The 13,129-nt window shown below is 34.7% G+C and overlaps 1 long non-coding RNA gene across 1 annotated transcript; it reads left to right on the forward strand.

The window, feature by feature from the left end:
- Positions 1-1,154: 1,154 nt before the first annotated feature.
- LOC137467343 (uncharacterized) lies at positions 1,155-12,107 on the forward strand. Its single transcript, XR_010995496.1, has 3 exons — positions 1,155-1,420; positions 2,054-2,078; positions 11,040-12,107. It is a non-coding gene; the product is annotated as an uncharacterized lncRNA (long non-coding RNA).
- Positions 12,108-13,129: the final 1,022 nt, after the last annotated feature.

Consider the following 13,129-nt stretch of genomic DNA (forward strand, 5'->3'; position numbering starts at 1 on the left):
AGAAAATGTTCCTTATATTCATGCTAAAATTAGAGATTTATATGCAATTTAAAGGTTCAAATCTTGTCTTTGGAGAAATTTATTATTAGACACTTATATTTGCATGTTTCTATTAATATTTACCCAGGAAATAATAGTAGTCATAAGAAGTAAGAGAAAAAAAGATACAGGTTGTGTGAAGATGGTTATTTTTATTCAGAAGTATAATTATTGATTCACTTTTTTATTGCTTCATCTCAAAGGTCATATTAAGCCTTACACTTAATATGAATAGACAGCTTTTCATACACCTTTAAGGCACTGTAGTTTTTACCATAAAAAAGTCACTGTTTGATTAGACAGTTTCACCTGAAAATTACATATATGTTAATATATGTTGTGTGCAGTATAGTGTAATGAAACAGTTGGTAGAGTGCTAATGAGACTTTGAAGCATAATTCAAGGTAATAAGGCTTGAATATAAAGCAGAGTCAGGATCTCCATGTTATTCTGCTTAGTCTCTGTGTCCTTTCACCTCTCTTTTTTTGGAGAAACATAGCATGTTTCTCCAAAACTGAATTACTTCTTCCATCCTGAAAATACAACTTTCTAAAGTGGTACTTATTGTTATACCATTGAAACTGGAGATTAAGGAAGTGAATTTTCTCATATATGTGCATTCCATCCTTCAGTCTCTGGTTATAAACTGCTTAATATGACTTGGCCAGTGGAAAAGCAGAGGATGATTTTGTTCCTCTGTAACAGATGGGAAATTTTAGCGGTTTTGATTGACTGAGAACTATTGTGGTTTACAACTATCCTTATATATTTATTCACAGACTTCAGTAGCTCAACATTCATTTTTAGCAAATTTCAAATATAAATGAGTAGGGTCTTCTGAAAATATTTGTGGACAAAAGAGACACCAGGGAAAGCAAACTCATAGCCTTTTTAAACCCCAGTTTTCATCTGAAATATGTTGCTTCCTCACCCTCAGTGTTAACAATTCCTTCTTTGTGAAATTTCAAGTGGAAGTTCTGATAACACATACTGATTGTAGTCAGAAAGTTGACTTTCATTAAAAACAAACTGCAACACCACACCATACAGTAGCATTTTACTGAACTTGAAGTATCTGGCTTGTTAACTCTATTTAAGCAGCTGCTATCTCACTTCAGTCTGATCACAGGACTGTTTGAAATGAAAATAAAACCTGCTTTGTTTACAGACTTCTTTTAACTACTATGGATCAAGAATTGTTTGTTCTTTCTGACAGCTTTTACAGGCTTTTGTTATATTTTATTCTCACTGTGATAGATGCTGGTAATTTTCTACTGGGTTTTCCTAAGTCTTTTTTCTTCCAGCCACACCACAGGGAGCTTATCAGAAAAGACTGATCTTTCCTAATCTACTACCCCATACCATGTGCCCTTTGGAGCAGGTATGCTTTCATATCACAGTGTTCAATATCATATACTGTTTAATAAACAGCTTCTTTTTAGTTTGTGGGGTTTTTTTCTTTTTTTTTTTTCCTACTTCAAAGTAAAATAAATCTTCTTTGCACGTGTTTAGACAATTACATTTTCTGTTACTGATGATGCCAGAAATACTGGTATCAAAAACTAATTTTAACTGGCCAAAGAGTCTTTTCTGTATACTGTGACATTTTCTCACACAAGATGTAATCTTTTAACATTTCTGGTGTTGAATAAAGAAAATATGAACTATATTGATGTTATGCTGATGATTAATTAGGTTCTATGTCTTGATTTTAGGATTTTTATTTTGTTTTGAGTGACATTGCAGATCAAATTTACGGAAAAAACTACCCATCAAAATATATCAGTGAATCTAAGATTTAAATAAGTATGCAATACATAGAAAACTGATAAATTCATTACATCTTAATTTTTATTTTAAAATACTGGGGTTTTTTCTGATTTATTAAAAAGATAGAAATCAGATAAATTGTGATTTACTTACAAAGATGCAATATTAGACTAACAAAAAATGAAAAGTGTCCAGGAAATACTTCTTCCCTTAAAACAATTTCTTTCCTTTCTTTTTCTCACAGACTTCTTCCAGATTCCCACCAGAAGGTAAGATGAGGATCTTGGACCATTTTTTAACTACTAGGTTCATTATTTAACTACTGTGCTACCATGGCATTAGTAAAATAGTTATTTCAAGTTAATGTTCTTAAAAGAGTAAATTTCTTAACCCCATCACAGTGCTTGCTTTTTTTTTTTTTTTGGGTCTTTGTCTTGCACCACACTTTATTCCAAAAAATTTGTCTCCACTATGACTGTTTGTGGGTTACTGTAATGTGTTCAGATACTATACCTACAAGTACCATAGAAGACTCTGTGAGATAATCAATAAATCAATGCTGAGAATAGCTTGAGCAGTGTACAACAGATGAGCATGGGTCAATAACTGAACTAAGAAAAGAGCATAAACTGCTGAAGAAAAAGCACTCGTGGAAGTGAGAAAGACAATATTGTGCAAGATTGTTGGGTTTTGTTGTTTTTTTTTTTTTAAGGAATGAAATGGATTAAGAAAGCAAGCTTAATTCTAGCGTTCCCTGGTTTTTGATAGCCTAACTTTGTAGCCCTCGCCATGTGCTTCAATACAGCATTTTGAGTGCAGCATATAATGTCTTTTGACATGTGTAAACATTCTTATGATTAGTAGTCACAGGGTTTATTTATTGTCATGAAATTTGTCCAATCCAATTTGGTTTCATATTGTCCAATTTCCAAATATCTTTCACTGCAAAGAGAATTTTGGAAATCTTTAAATGTTAGGGGCTCAGTTGAAATAGCCTGCCTTGGCAAACTCACTGAAACATATCTGTCAAGCACAGCAAAAGCCTTGTAAAATGCTCCACTGCTGTAGGCCATAGAAAGGAGCTATAATAAACTCTGACCCATAAAAAGTCATGTAAACATTATAACCTGTTTTTACTAGCCTTTTAAGTGCCAGGAGCAATTGATCTTATATGGCTTAGGTCTTTCCAGCTTCCCAGTCTCCGTGAGCACCTAGGATCCTACATGGGTGTTCAAGTGCCTCTGGCTTTGGAAGCCTGAAATAGGAACAGATACCATGCTATCAGCTATTTAGTTATTCATTCCAGACAGACATTTGATATTTTCAACAGAAAACATTTTAAAATGAAGCACCTATGGAAATCAACTGTTTCTGTATTGTTAATGAAAAGAAACGTCCATGCAATCTCAAGCTGTTTCCCTAGATTGCTGCATCTGTCATACTGGAAAGAATGACTGGGGAAAGAAAACAGGAAAAAGAGAAAAACGAAAAAAGAAAAATGTTTTAAATTTAGAGTAATAGTGTCCTTGCCTTAGGGCTCTCTGATCATGACAGCTTCCCTAAGGTTCAACGTTACTATTTGTTTTCAGAAAAATGCTGCAAACCTTAGTCCTTAGGGAAAACTGAAGTTCACTTCAATGCACTTCAATGGGATTTTTGCCTGAGTAATAGCTGAAGGATTGAGCTCACTGCTAGCTTCAGGAACAAACAACGTGAATTTTACAGCTTTTGATTTCTGCCAAATTCTTTCCGCATTAAATTGCTGTGGGAAATCAGCCATACAATTAAAACCTATTTTATGCCTTCAATAACATTAATGAAGCAATTGTGGATTTCAGAATTTTATACATGTGTGTATATATATGTGTGCATTTTGTCATCACTGCAGCAGCTGCTGTTGGCCTCAAACATCTCTTAAATACATAGACTAAGCAATAGAGGTGTACGTGACTCTGTTGGTTATTAAACCTCATTAAAAAAGCCTAAAAGCCCTTCCCTATACAGATGGTTGCCATAACATGCAGAAATTTGCTACTTATTAATATGTGCACTTTATTCCTTTCATTCTGGTTAAAGAGAATTAAAAATATAGATGTAATGAGGAGCTAGTGTTTGAAATTTGAAGCTGGTTCCCAGGCAGTTTATCTTTCCCAACGGAGTATTTTTTGAGGCCACATCTGAAGGTAGCATAATTTTACATGCCAGCATCTGGACCTGGACCTACACATAAAAACTCAGACCTATTATTTGTTTCAGTGCATTTTTCACTTTTGAATCCTTATAGCAAAAGTCCCTCTAGATCACGAAATTTTCTTACTTCAGTAACTCTTCAGCAACGCTTATGGGGATAGCTGGAAAAAAGCACTTCTCCAAAATGATGAAATTGCTGCCCTGCTGTAAAATATATGTCATGAATAAAAACTGTTCTAAATTCTAGTTTTGATTCTTCACAGAATGATACAGTCTGGATTTTGGCCAAAGATTTTGATTCTGAGAAGCAACTACAGACAGGTGCAAAATTCAGAATTCTGTTCTGGGATGTAATACTCAATTTTCAGTGTATTTCCCTTGGAGATCCAAGTATAGAAAGAATGGCCTGAACTTCAGAAGGGGGGAATATGCTTTTCTACCTAGAGCCAGAGTTTCAGTGCTCCCTCAAAGTCACAAGACCCATCTTTGGAGCATTTACACTTTCACCGCTGTACCACTGGAAGGGGATTACACTCCTGAGCTGAGTGGCCATGAGGGAGAGTGCAAGGACATTTGAGATCAGAATTTGCAGTAAGTGGCATCCTGAACACAGAATGACATAAGCCAGCAAATAGGAAATAGATGAATAAGGAATTACCTAGGGTGGTCTCAAAAAAAAAAAAAACACAACACCTGGCATTATTCCTGATCATGTTTAGTAAGAGTTAAAATTTGGTCAGAGCCCAAATCCTAAGTCAGCTGCCCCCTCCCCAGGTAATTGATATAGAAGAATCATAATTTAGGGCACTTCAAAAGGCTCTGAGCTTTCCAGCACTCCTGGCATTTCAGTGATTATGTGCATGACCTCCTCCAGTAACTTTGACCATAGAAATTTACCACTGGAAATTTAGGAATGAGGGTGACTGTCAGTGGCATATAAAAATATTTAGAGTAAGAGGAAACATTCATTCATGCAAATCTCACTCTCCAGTATCTAGCCACCAATTCTAAAACTTTATTTTGCATTTATAAATGCCCAGTTCCCAGATATATGTTGACAGGGTTCCCTCATTACCTTTTTACAGAAGTGCAATTCTGCAATACTACTTGCATATGGGAAGTATCAACGCTGAAAAATAAATTATTATGTCGTTTTTTTTCCACCCTTTTAACCAGCTCATGTAGTATTTGCAGAGTCAGACAGTCTGAATAATTTTCTTCTCAGAGAGCATGTACAAAGTTGCTGTGTTTTCACTTTGTGGAAATAGTTTCCCTAGTGCAGATACAGAAGTGCTGGTACACTCCTGTTAATATTTAGCTGTTCTTGAAAACAGAGCTTGATATTTAAATTCAAACATTATGCTGGCTTCTTGAGCTGGCTGGTGTGAAATTTAATTTGTGCTGTTAAGCCTCAGAAGCCTGGGGAAAACATGAGATGAACAATAGCCATTGAACTCCAGTTTTACAATATCCTTCAGAAATGAAACAGTGACTCTGAGCTCCAGGGACTCAATGTCCCTTCAAGGGCCATAAATATGGGTGCCATACCTGAATACTGGATTTGACCTTTGGATTTTTTTTCACTGCCCATGGCAGGGGGCTTTGAAATAGATGACATTTAACATCCTTTTCAACACAAACCACTCTGATTTTTAATTGCTGACCCTTCCAATGCACAGACACAGTGTTTAGAAACAGAACAGAATAGTAGAGAACTTTATCTTGGCCTCAGCAGTTATGTTTGTAGACTTCCATATTTATTTTTCTTCCACCAACCTTTTCCTTGTAATATAAAAGAAATACCCTTTTTTTTTATTTCTCAGTGTTCTTATCCTACCTATATTCATAAAGTTGTCCTAAACAAATAAATACTTTCCCCACTGTGAACACTTGTAAAATTATTAATATACATACATTCAAGAAAATAGTTCTCAAGAGGCATCCATAATGTCAAGCAAGTTTGAACTAATTAAAACAACTTCTAACAGAGGCCTAGTCAAGTACCTCTGAAAAAATTAGCACCAGAGGGAAGAATGGCATTCCACCAGTTTTTGCCAACAAATCTCTATGCCAGCACTTCTGAAGGCATCAGTTGTTTGTTCCTTTGTGCTAGCTCAGTGCAGCTTTCCTACGTGCCCTCAGCTTCAGAACACCAGAGAAGTTGTAGAGCCAAAATAAACACATTTTTTCTGTCAACACACTTCACATTTTCCCCCCCATGGCAATGTAGTAACTTTCAACTTAAAGATTCTGAAGTCTTGTGTGGGTGAGCTGAAAAGCAAGTTCATCATATGAAGAAATAAACTCATCATGGAATCTCCTGGGATTTTTTTTCCAATTTTCCTTGCTATTCAGCTAACATTAATCACCCCCAGCTGCTTAATTCAAATCAATAGGTCAGGGGCTGGGAAAAACCTGTCATTTCCTAGCTATGTTAGCTGCATATGCAAGATATTTTTACATTTGAATAAAGGAGTTAACCTGAATGTCCTGAAAATTTTTGACAAAAGCAACATGATGCTGAACACTGATTTCTGTTCCAAAATCAGTTCACCTGCCAGACAGAAGACTGAATGGTTGTGACAAAACAACAAGGTTACTGGCAGTGTGACTAGACAGTATTGCCAGGAGGTCAAACAGTATCAGCCTGTTCCAGCTGAGAACAACAATTTGGGAATGTGATGTGACAATATAGAGCTTTGTTTCCTACCCACACACTATCCTATCTTATTTCAACCAGACCATTTCCCCAGTAGCTAATCATTGCATTCATTATTTATTTATTTATTTTAGAAATATCACACAGTTTCAGGCTTTGATTTACAAATTACACTAGTTAGAACCACAGATGTTTATATCTTGTTTGTTATTTGGATTCATTGTATTTTCATTATTTCCATATTTATTCTTCAGTCTGCATACTCCTCTGCAGACTTATAGGAGTACAGCAGAATACACCTCTGTCCTTATACTTTATGCTGTGTATAAAATTTAATTTACAGGAATTTCTGTGAAATTTCCTGAACTCCTTGGACTTTCAGTGATCAACATTATGTTAAGAATTCTCTCTTCCCTCAGATTTTCTCCATTTTTTCTTAAAGCAAGTGTCTTTCCTAATAGCTATGTTGAAATTTCTTCTGGAATTCTCCCCCTGCCTTTGATCCAACTTGCTCTTCCATTATAAAGATATTCTAAGAAATCATTTACACTAAAGGTTTTTGTAATAATGCAAGTTATAATCCCTATAGTTTTTTCTTATAACAGATTGGTTTCTATCCCTTTTAAATAATGTTATTACCTTTAATTTTGATGTCTGATTATTATCAGAAGATCTTAACGATTTTATTCAGTTATTATATTTAATTTCATTGTTAATACCAATAAAATATCTCTAGTCAGCTTTAGAAAGATGTTGACAAGGACTTCTTGAAGTAAGTAAAACTTATACATTTTTAAGGAACAAATCTAACATTTCAGAGAAGGATAAGATTCATTCTAGTAAGTTTAGTACAACCTTCCTAGTCTGACTATGGAGGTGAGTCAGCAGAAATAACATTTCATCTCTGGAAATGGTCCCAGCACTTGGTAACTCCTCACAGATGTGTTAATCAGTGGTTAACTATAACAATCTTATTATTGGCAATACGTATGGAGAGAACTTATTTTTGGTTGTGACCGCAGTTATATTACTTTCCAATACTTTTCTAAGTAATAAAAGCCCTCAGGCAAACCACTTGATTTGGGTCTTGCTAGCTTCCACCTGTCCTTAAGCATGTGAAAATCTGCAATAATTTTGATGGCAGTTATGATTTTCAAGGTAGAGAAGAAAACTTTCTTTCAGGGCACACACATAATTAGTATTTATGGTAATTAACAGCAGAGTATTTGTAGGCTTTATAGGCAAATAAACTACTGTTTCCTTTAGCATAAAAATAGTAACTCTGATGATGTGATTGGATACCACACTTTTCCCTCTGATCTGATCACTATTTGGAAATTTTCATTTGAAAATATATTATGGTTTTTGTCTCTGTGGTTTTTTCCTCATAGATAATTCTCAATAACTTTCCATAAAAAGATGCCATGTGGTGTCTTTGCTTAAAGTATTTTTATAGTTTTAAATTTTGCCCTTCTCTTTTAGTTTAGTATAAATAAAACTAATACACAAAAAAAAGGGAACATCTTGTGGCAGGACTATTTTAAACTAAGTAAAACTAAATTACATTGCAACAAAGACACAATATGGTCAGTGTCAAAGAGTTCAAACATATGCCTCACTTAAAAAAAAACCGAAGGAAATTCTTTTTTTTAAATACAATACTTTCACCTGAGGTTATCTGAAACTAAAGAGGCATTTGAACTGCTTAGGGACATTTCTGTAATAAACAGAGCAGAGAAATACAGAGCCATTAGTACTTTTCAAAGTACAGATTAAGTTGCCTTTCATGCAGACCACATTACACTGCATAATAAATGAGATTGACAACCTAATTTAAAATTTTATTTTTGTACTAATTTTTCTTTAAATATACCTCACTAAATGTATAGCTTTCTTATGAACAAGTTCTTTATTATTTGAGATATTCAGTTACTTAAATTATCAGTATCATGACCTAAAAATGTTGGGCTAAAAATACTAAGGGTAATTAATTAATGATTAATCTATATTTTTTGCAACAAATTCAATTCTTCATCATTGATTGGTCTCATACAATGCAAAAACAGAGGTTTCAGTCTTCAGTTGCCACATTTTTTCATCTGGAATTAAGTTATTCTGATTCAAGCCTGTATGCATGTGTTTCATTCATATACCTAATGGTCTATAATCTGTTGTAATTTTAAATATATAAAAAAGTGTGAACCTGAATCACTTCTTTTAGGGAAAGCTAAGTGAAACTGAATGTCTGTTTCTTATGTTGGCTCCCTTCAGTACTACACACACTCACACTCAGAGGCCATTCATAGGTTTTTGTATTATTTAACTATTCCTGCATATGCATGCAAATCAATTTTTTTCTATTATATACGGCTGAGCTCTCCAGCTGTCTTTACTGAAGGAGATCTGCACAGATGCCTTTAATCGTCTTATCAAAATCAACAGACTAAAACATAACATATTGTCTTAAATATCAACTTTCTACTGATAGTGTAGTCTTCAAAGGGCAGACTAAAATTAAGGACCATTCTCTCAAAAGCTACAGGCAGTTTCAGAGTAAAACAATTCCTTCTAGGTACAATTTTTAGGTGTTTTTTTTTTTTTTTTTTTTTTTTTTTTTTTTTTTTTTTTTTTGTTCTAGGTGTCCTTCCTGGAACTTTTCTATATCTGCCAAAATACAGGTTGCAATATTTCATTCTTTAATGAAGTTATAGTTTGTATGTACTAAAACTAGGATAGGTTTCTGGGTTTTTTTAATCTGATACCTTATTCCCAAGGAGTAGTACTATTGGTAGTTATTCATATGTTACTATGACACTTTAATGCAATTCCTCTTAGAGTTTAAGATGGTCACTTATTCAATGTGGATACATGATCTGAAGTGAGCTGCTTGAATATGGATGATGCTGAGAACTGCATAATGAAGAACTCTGGATGAAGTTCTATCCTGTATTTTGGTTTGTATTTTTTTTTCCTTACAGTGGATGTTAAATTTGCAATCAAGGTTTTGACTGTTGTGATATCTGACTTTTCTGAAGAACAGACGTTCTGTGGGGATTTAAGAAACCCTGAGAGCCTAATTCACTTCCATTTAGTTCAATGAAAGAAATTCTATTAATTTCAAAATTGCCGTTATCAACCCCCAGATAAACAGCAACACTAAAGAAAGTCTTCCAATGCTAATTCCTGGTACTTATAAATCCTGCATTTAATTTTTATTTTGAAAGAGCACTAAGCCAGTTTACTCAGTACTGACAGCATTCTGTCTTCAAAACTCCTTTAAAAACAGTTCACTTGCAAATTGAGCTGAAAGGAACAATGTTCCTCTTTTTTTCTTAACCCCAAACTTAACTGCAGGTGGACATAACTGCAGGTGGAGCTCATAACTAAAAGTATTCACTGCAGGACTCATCCTCATACTGACTGGCTGAATGATATGGAGTCCCTCTGAGAGTCCTTTTTATTAGCAGATAGTCCAAAAGTCCCATTTTCAAAGCAAGAAAAGTGGGACTTCCCCCTCCTGGTCATATCACAGCACGTATCTTTATCATAAGGCAAACTACAAACTAACTAAGTTAGAGATAATCATAAGATGCTACAGCATGATTAAAGTTGAGGAATGCCATTTAGGTTCAGCTTCAAAACTGTACCCAGTATTTCTAGTCCAACTCAGAAGTATGAGGCTCTTGATTCTAGAATGCAATCTGTATTCTTTCTAATCCCCTTTTTTGGTCCCTTTTTCTACCCACTCCACTACTCTGTGGCCATTTTATTATTTCTTTAATATAGCAGTTAAACTCCTGTATTTTAAGAGGAAAACAGTGGCACAGTTTTCATCATTCATATTTACTACCTTCTGAATATTCTGCCTTATTCAGACTTTTAACTCAGTTGGCTCATTTACAGTCTTTTTACAAATATTTGTGAATGGCAGCAAACTACAATCACTTATAGGAGTATTCGTAATTTTGATTTGTATTCACTACTGGTAATGAACTTAACGACCAATTGCTAGACTAGATTTTAGTCCTCATGCCTCATCTCCAGGTCTTATGTCTGATGCCATGCTTACTGTTAGGCTCTCCTGGATACCACATTACCAGGTACTTTAGTTTTGAATTGAGACATAACTGGGAATCATCCCCCTGACAGTTATTGCCCAAGGGGGGAACAATGGTATCTTTAAAAATAGGAAATTAATTTTCATGGGTGGAAAATTTAAAAAATTAAGATTTGTTTTAGTCTGCATTGAAGTGAAACCTTGACAGCGTGAAATGCAAAGCCATTAAAGTCATACTGCTCTTATTCATTTAAAAATGACCCGTAGCAAAGGGCATTTGGCTGGTGTGTGGGCAGCAGGTCTTCCTTCTTTGTATTAATCCAGAGTAGAGAGCTGAACAAGGCTCCTTTGTATCTCAGATGACATCTCTTGTGGATTGGCTGTTGAAGGGAGATCCCCCTACTCTTCCTGATAGAACTATTTCACTATGTAGAAATGCATGTCAGGCTGGTGGTCAAGCAGATTGCTTGGAAGGTTACTGCAAGACTTAAACTGTGGGTTTGATTTGGTCATCAAAGCTGTGAAGAAGTACCTATGAATTTCCAGGCAGGTACTCTTCCTGCTGCATTATACTAGGGTACGTGAGTGTTTATTTTTTTAACCAAGGAATCTATTCTTCTCAAAACCCATAGGTTCTTATGAGAATGCTCATATAATTTGATTTTTTTTTTAATTTTTTTTCCTACCCCCAGAGGAAAAAGAAATGCAGATTTGGCTATGCAGTGTGCAATCATTTTGAAGAATAGGTGTTAATCTCATCAGTGTGTGTCATTAGAGAAACATTATCACAAGTACCAGTCCATCATTTATATGAGTCATTACACATCTTGCATCAGAAATGTTAGTCTCAAGTGTTTGGTATATTGACACTCAAGTTATGAAAGCTATTTTATAATGAAGCACAGCACACAACTGTAGAGTCAGTTCCATCATTCTTTTTTGGCCTGGAATGATTAAATCTAAGTGTTCCTTTAATTCCAGCCGTAGAGACTGAAATTTACCTGTAAGTGATCCCTACTGATGACCCCATAAGCTGCGTGTAAATAGCCATGATTTGTTACCCTTGGCCTCTGACGAGAGGTGAAATTTTTGGAATGTCTAAAAAAATCCCTTGAGCCATATTTTAATTATGTTCACATGGAAGGGGAAAAGTATAAACATTAAAATAAATATATAATCAATAAATGAGGGAACCATCTATTTAAAATCCAGAACCTCCATAAGCTATTTGGACATACAGTTTTAAAAAGAAGCTTTGAAGATTTCACTTACTCATAACATCCAGTGAATATCAATGGCATAGTTTATATTGCCAGAAAACACAAAGCAGTTGTGTAAAACCACTACTAAAGGTGTACATATTAATGATATATTTTTAGCACCCCATTCTTCAGTGACCAATAAAAATTGGTTATAAGAGTTGCATAGACACCATCAAGGAACTAACTTGTTACAGATCCTCCATCACCACCTGATCCAGAGCAATATTTTACAGAAGTATGAAATTTTTGCTCTTCCTAACAATTAAAGGACTGAGATCCTTCTATTTCTAATCATCAAAACAATTTTTAAAATTATTAATGTAACATATAAGAATCATTCACTGGTAGCACTACTGATAGCTCAGCGTGAAGAGTTGAGATCTTTCTTCCTCTTTCGCAAACATTGAATCTGAAAAAAAAACCTGAGAGGGTTAAATCAGTTATCTTAATTTAAACACCCAGCTTGCCCTGCTACATTTGAGTCACCCGTAAAGCAATATTTCAAATTCCTTCTAAAGGCGATGGGGACATATGAAATGATTTTGAAAGCATGAAAATCTTATCTGCTTATATATACATGTGTATATAAGAGATTTAGTCCTTCTAAGCATCCTAAGTCTCATTGATAACTATATAAGTGAAGCACCTGAGGAAGAGACCCTCAGTAGTCATTTGGTTAGATGTCTGCATTTAGTACCGTGTCTGAGATATATTTACCTGGATCTTGAAATTTCCTTTCTCACGTAAGAGCAGCTTGAACTCATGGGAAACTAGTCAGCTCCCTACTGATATTGCCATTGTTTACCACAAGCCAAGGTGTCTATAATCCATGTGAGGTAATGGAGAGGGGGCTATATATTGCCTTTGAGAACATTGGTTTCATTTTGCTTTTTATTTTGGTTTTGGTTTTTTCACCTACAAAGACTCCAGACTAATTTATGCACTCATCCTAAATCTACAAATCAGTTTAAATAGTAAAAAAGGAAGATGAGAACTACTTATAAAACCACAATGACCTAAAATATGGACTAGGTGACTCCTTGCCAAAAGAACTTTTTGGAGGCTGAAAATTTGTCTTCAAGGGATCATTGTAAAAGTTCACATCAGAAGAATTAATGTTTTGTAACTACTAAATCTCTAACTCAAAGGTTC

Source organism: Anomalospiza imberbis, chromosome 2, assembly GCF_031753505.1.
Source record: "Anomalospiza imberbis isolate Cuckoo-Finch-1a 21T00152 chromosome 2, ASM3175350v1, whole genome shotgun sequence".
Classification (NCBI taxonomy): Eukaryota; Metazoa; Chordata; class Aves; order Passeriformes; family Viduidae; genus Anomalospiza; species Anomalospiza imberbis.